This window comes from Myzus persicae, unplaced genomic scaffold, assembly GCF_001856785.1.
Source record: "Myzus persicae strain clone G006 unplaced genomic scaffold, MPER_G0061.0, whole genome shotgun sequence".
Classification (NCBI taxonomy): Eukaryota; Metazoa; Arthropoda; class Insecta; order Hemiptera; family Aphididae; genus Myzus; species Myzus persicae.
The window spans coordinates 204,482-211,685 of record NW_019103114.1 but is presented as its reverse complement, the minus strand read 5'-3'; positions in this window follow the sequence as shown (position 1 = coordinate 211,685).

Below are 7,204 nucleotides of genomic sequence, written 5' to 3'. Positions count from 1 at the left end.
ACAAATGGTTAAAATACAAAAAATGTTTACCGCTACTAAATAAACTATTAATTCCGCGTATGATTATTAGTAAACGCAAAATAGTGAATAATATCCAAATTCTTGGGTTTGCGGACGCTTCGACAAAGGCTTATGGAGCAAATGTGTACTCATGAATCGGACACAAACGCCGTGTATGTACGTCATATGCACCAAATCCGAGGCCGAGCCGTTAAAAAACGATTTCATTGTCGAGATTAGAACTATGCGCCACGTTACCATTAGCCCTTATGCAACATCGTGTAGTTCCGAAACTATGAAGTGTACTTTGCAAATCTTATTTTAGGGTACGAAGAGGATGACTTAAAATGATACAATGTTGTGTTTAGGTAACTGATTTGTGTTCGCTGCTTAAACTCGTACCAGCAAACTATTTTCACATATACCGACTTCTTAGTTGGACTTCGTTATTAGTCATTACACTTTTAAAAATCCAACGTCGTTAAAATTTAAATTTCAAATGAATAGTTTATTTGGATTTACGCTGATATTATTTTTTTCCAATTCCAGTAAAAAAACTTTAAATATTATTCGCAGAACTGGCGACTTTTCACCATTAACCTACTTGCCAATATTATCACAAACTAACATGATGATATCTTTTCACAATGTTTAGACTGATTAAAACTATTCATCTATTCATACCAAACCTGTATACACACCATAATTTATACTGTACGTTGGCATTGAATTATATAAGTTCATAACAGCTGGATATAGTATATGAAATAATTGTAATAATATTATTAATTACTATAATATTGTTAATGTTAATAGCTGATTTATCTCATCAGAAGCTCAGGGGTGAATTAAGGGAATGTAAGGGATGAATTAATCTTATGATTATACCATTCAAATATCGAACGTAATGTATAACATTTAAAAAAATTTATACGATTTGATATTTTGCAAAAATTAATTCCCATCACTAAATACTAATAATAATAAATGCATTAATATTGTAGTGATTTAAATATATAATAAATTATCCTTAGAAATGTCGTTTTTCGTATGAAATAATTTACAGTTGAATTCAAATTTAACACATCCATTACAGTGACCTACTTAATGACAAGGTTCATTCGACACCTATAGAGCGACACCCCTGGTCATTTATTTATTTTTGTTATTTTCCGGATTATTCTGATGAGCACAGGGGAATTTCTACCTTTAACTCCACTCTTAAACCCTCCTATCCGCCCCAAGTACAAACTAAATTAAATTAATATTTTAATTTTGGTATAAAAGGGTCAAAAAAATACATACGCGGATCATTATTCATTATGAAACAAATAATATATTTATTACTTCACTAAAATATTTTTTTAATCTATTTGAACAAAATCTTTATTGATCTTTATTGACCAGCCATTGGCAAACTTTTTCTTTCTTATTTTATTTGTATTGGCGTGTATTGGCCAGTGAACTTTTTTTTTTTTTTTGGGGGGGGGGGGGGGAGAGGGAGCTTACTACTTTCAATTTTCAACTCATTGCACAAAGTAGTTCAACTACAGAGTAAATTTCTGCTTCGCTTTAATAAATGGTTTAAATCGGTATGTCATACGTATAAATGTTTAGAATATTAGCCGATAACACATAACAATATAATAACAACTAAAATATTCTCGCTCTGTTAGCTGGTGTTGACTAACTTTCGGGACTCGATTTCAAATGGCTATTAAATGATTATAACTTATCACATATGTACAAGTATAGTGTTATTTCACTAATTAAAATTCAACTTAAAAAACCCTCTCAAATGTTCTGATAGTACTGTTTTACATAATATTTAAATTTTAAAGTTCTAAAAACTTTTAAAATGAATAAACGTTTCAAAACTTAACTATAAATTATACATATAAAGTACGTGTAAAATATAATAAATTGCAATTATGACGTTATAGACGTTTTAACACTATGTACTGTAGATTAGGTACTTAATTAATTTAAAAAATGGACAATAAAATACGACATTTTTTTTTTTGTTTTAACACTTTCGCCTTTAACATTATTTTTATTACGTGTATAAAATATATAAAGAGCATAATATATTACGATTTTAATAGGTACAAAATGAATATATCAATATGAGTTCCACTGTTTCAGACTGTTTGTCGGAATTTCGAAAACTGAATCGAAACTAACGATTTATTATCTTATAAACACGTTTATTACGTATTATGTTATATTAAAGCAGTCGTTTCAAACTGTATATTTTCTTATATTCATTCTAAAAACTTTTATATGCACGCGTAAAAAATGTTTAAAGCCTTATTTAAAAACAACCTTTCATCGTTCATCTCGTCATATTCAATGTATTGTATACCGCTGCATTCATGTTGCTGAATGCTGAATGGGGGAGGGTCAACCTGGTCTTAACCCCTCCCTTTCCCTGAAGTTTTCACCACTAGATAATAGATATTGCATTCCTTTGAAATATGCCAAAACTGTATAACTGTACAAACACTTGTTTTCCAAATATTATAAATTACAATTCATAATACGATAGTCGAAGAGTAATTATATTTATAGTGTTGAAATACTTGTTTAAAAGGTATTTGTTTATGATTGAATGATGTTTCAACATTGAAAAGGCGGTGTTCATCGTTTTAGGTTCTATCGTATTATTATAAAGTTTTTTTTTCAAATCGACTTCCCAATATTTATGACGTACCTACTCTTGGTGCTCGTGTGCGTGTCATAAGAAGTACCCATTGTTATATAATATTACAGCCCGGATTCGCATATGTATATTTTTTGCTGATTGATCTATTATATCAGCGATGTAGCCAAGAGGGAGGAGGGTTTGGTTGCACCACTGGCTTTTGTTTAATTTAAAGGTTATAGGTTCATTATAACAGCTTAATGCTATTGATTTTTAGATTTTGAGCGGAGCAACGGATGTATTCCTCTTATTAATATTGAATAAAGAGAATCACACTAAAAGAGTGAAGAAGTGACGATCACTATCACAGCACACGGTGCTGATAGACATTCCTTACCTCGACTACATTCCGTACCGATTGCTATAAATCAATCAGCATTTAAATTAGCATATATACATATATTGTGGGGAAATGTATTGAGTACAAATTTATCAATAAGTAAACCACTCTCTATCAGACACAGAATATAGTAGACCTGCTCGAAGCTATTCAAACACCTGATATATAATCAAACGCATAAGGTTAGGTAGGTAATCAATGTAAAAAGTGAATTTATTATAGTTGTTCTTCATTGAAGAGTTTTAAACAATATAATAATAATAATAATAATAATAATTTGTCCACTACAAATTTCTGCAGATTTTAGTAACCCATCCAATTACAACTGCTGAGTAGGGAACGATATATTTTTAAAAATTAAAAAGAAAAAAACATAGTGATGATTTGTTATGAAGATGACGAATAAAAATATATTTAATAAGTGGAGCAATCAGGAGGGGGGGGGGCTTAACGAAGGCTCAATATTAGTCTATAAGCCGTTTTGTTTGTTTTTTTGCCGTATAATATAACGTAGGTATTGTAATTAAAATAAATAGGTATTATTTAAATTTCTACATAGTATATATATATTTTAGTTTTTAAATCATTTTTTATGGATTATAGATATTACTCATTGAATTTCTTAAGGTCATACTTAAATTTTTCATAAAAAAAAACTAATTTTTGTCAACAAAATGTTCTTATACTAATTAATAGGCAGGTATTTTCGTTTTTTAAGTTTTACAAGAAACTACATTAATACTAGGCATTCACATTTTATATTTTTGAAAGTAATCATTTTTAAATACTCGTAATGTAAATAAATGTATTATAAAATATTAAAGTATCTTTAGACGTAGAAACTGGCACATCGTTTTCGCTCAAAATGGTTTTTTGTACCTATGCAATGATGTATCATTGCACTATACATAATTTAACATATCCATCACAGTGATCCACGCTCAAATATACTCAATGATATGGTACATTCGAAACTTACCATGCAACCCGGTTTGTTGTAATTTCAACGCATATTTAAAAATCTTTCACTGAACACTTAGATGCTTTTTAGTGAATTTTTAGTCGTCCTGCAGTGGAATTCTCTATATTCTATAATTTAATCACAGTGATACACTATTATTAAATAGTTCTCAATCGCTATGATTGAATTATAGTGAATACCGCCGCAGGTTCTTAACTAATGGTACCTACGTGTACTATATATGCTATACCCAATGCAGTAGACCTATTAGAGTTGGTTTTTGTAAATAAAATTCAAAATTTCAAAAATTTTGGTTTTCAATTGTTATCCAAGTTGTAAAAATCATCTTTGAGACTCACTAATTCTAAAGAAATTAATTAAATTTTGTCGTGGTCAGTATCATATTTATTATTATTATTTTTGTTTACAATAAACAGTCAAGTGAGTAATAAGAATTATTCTGGTTTTTCAGTAGTTTGTGCCAAAATGTTTGGAAGGTATCATTACTTGTTTGTACTAACAGGTTATAACGATATAGGTATATTTTACATGAAAACAGGTGACAAGATTTCAAGTATAAACAGCTAGAAATGCAGTTTTTAGACTTTCGTTTTCTATATAACATTTTGATGGGAAATTATCAATTTCTTGGTTAATCATTAACGCTGTTTGACGAATATTATTTTAAGGTAATGTCCCTTGGTTGTAATTTGTACAAACAAAAATATTGTGCAATGCAAAAATAATCTTATTATTTTTTCTTTACATTACAATTTATTACTGTTATTCATTTTCTGTTGGTAGTCAGTCAGTTGTCAAACCACAGCAAAAATGTGTTTGAAAAGAAAAAAAAATACAAAATACTGACTTAATATCAGATTGAAGACACATATCGGCGAGTTCTTTTTGAAACGCCTGCAAACGTCAAAGATTAATTCAAAATCTTGTCTGATCGGATATTGTCTGAATAGTGAAGACAAGTCTTCTTATGTAACAAAGAGTGAAGCATTTCGTTTTAGTCTGCTGTTTTAACAACTTTATGTAGTTACACACGTCAACATATCCGGTTAAAAAATATAGTTATATAATAACCTAACGAATCTATAATATTTTTCCTATTTTTGTTGAATATTTGCTATGCCTACTTGTACATTAAACATTTTTTTTATTATATTCTTGGATTTCTTTGTACAATTTAAAAGTGCCCATGTCGTCCGTCTGGGACAAGGCAAGGATTCCTACTTGCTCCTCCACCATAAATCCAGCACTGATTATAGTCACATAGAACGACGGCGGAGCAGATGATTGCGCAATGATTATATACCTACCGGCTATGCGACGTTATAATATCTAATGATAGTAATAACAACAAAAGTACACAGAAAGAGCTAGACGGGACGTCGCGTCCTCGTCGGTGAATTATACATTATGTACGTCATCACTCATCGTTATGTTTTGTGTGTCCGAGTTCCTGTAGGTAGGTATAGAACATGTTCATACATAGGGAGAGAGAGAAAGGAGAGAGAAAGAAAGAGAGCGAGAATGAGGGAGTGACAGGTAGACAGACAGAGAGTGAGGAGACTGCAGAGACAATAAAAACGGAGTACTTACCTATATTATTATGTGAGTGAAAAGAAAGTGGAAGTGGTTCCTGAAATCTCGTCTGGCTCTGTTCGCATAATAATGTAATAATATTTAATATCTGAACGACTATAGGTATGCCAACTAACTAAGTGCCTACGCACATATAATATTATGCACTGGTAGTATGTATCGGCTTAAAGCTGAGCCGACACAGAGACAGAGGCAGTAGTTACATCAGGACCGAGGAGATGACGACCATGATTTCAAGCACTATAATAATAATACTATTACGCAAACGTTATATACGTATCGTTACGTGGTCAAGTCTTTCCGGTCCGTCCAATAGAGGACGTAAACACCTATACTTCCGGTCGATTGGAATCGTCGAGGACGCGTAACACGTTAATAATATGTGTCACAGCGTGTACAGAAGTGTAAATAAGTATTACATCTTATGTGAATATGTGATATACGATCAATTAATGCTTTTTATTTTTACCGTGTCTATAATCCGTTTATAGCCGCTCTACATAACGCAATATTATTCGTACAATATAGTGCCATAGAAGTTATCGTTTGGTCCTGTATTTACTCCCTCCTAACAAATTTAACTATTATCCTTCGCTAGAGTAATTACATTTTATTTTTTCTAGATTCTGAGCGGAGCTTTGAATGTATTATCGATTTTACAAGGAAATGTGTTTTTTTATTTTTGCGTCTACGTCACCTTTAAGAGCGGTAAAAATGATTAGATTTTTCACGTTGAGGGTGGTTTCTGATTGAAAATTGAATCTAGATGGCACATTTTGAGGGTCAAAAGTGAAAACTTGCCAGTATTTTTCAAAATAAACCAAAAAGAAAACTGAGAATCGGGAATTTTACACGGGATTTTTAAACAGTTATTGACAAAACCTAGTTTGTTTTTTTCGTTGTTACTGAACAAGGAATAACTGTAAAAACTTGATATTAGTATATTCTGTGAATGAAATAAAATTAAAAAATTGTTTTCTCTTTTTGTGTTACCTATTTATACATTCTAGATATTTTAGTTTCTTCAACTTATTTTAGTTTTTATTATTTATTTATGATAACATTTTTGTTTTTAAGTACAATTTGAAACAATATTCCTCATAAGTTACTCTACCTCAACTAAAAAATATCAAATATACAACATAACAATATTTTTTGTTGGTGTTGCAAGTTAAAATATTTAGTAAATTCATCAAAGTTTACATAATATAATATACAATATTTTTGCCATTAACGCCTTGTTTTAAAATTGAATAAAAGATTAAAGTTTAATTTACTGATAATTAAAAAAAGTTTAACGTGTATCATAAATGTTTAATAAGTGATTGAGATTTAAATTTTAATAACATTGGATATTCATACAATTTTTATTATATTCATAATTATTAAAAAAATATTCATTGTAAAAATTTGAAACATTCTAATATTACTAAAATAAACATCTTCTAAACACAATACAATTTTTAAATTATTTTAAGAATCAAATTTTGTTTAATGTATTACAAGAACATGCATGAATTTTGTTCTTAAAACAATTTTGAAATTTTAACTATACAATGTACATAGAAACAATTTTTTGTAAGCG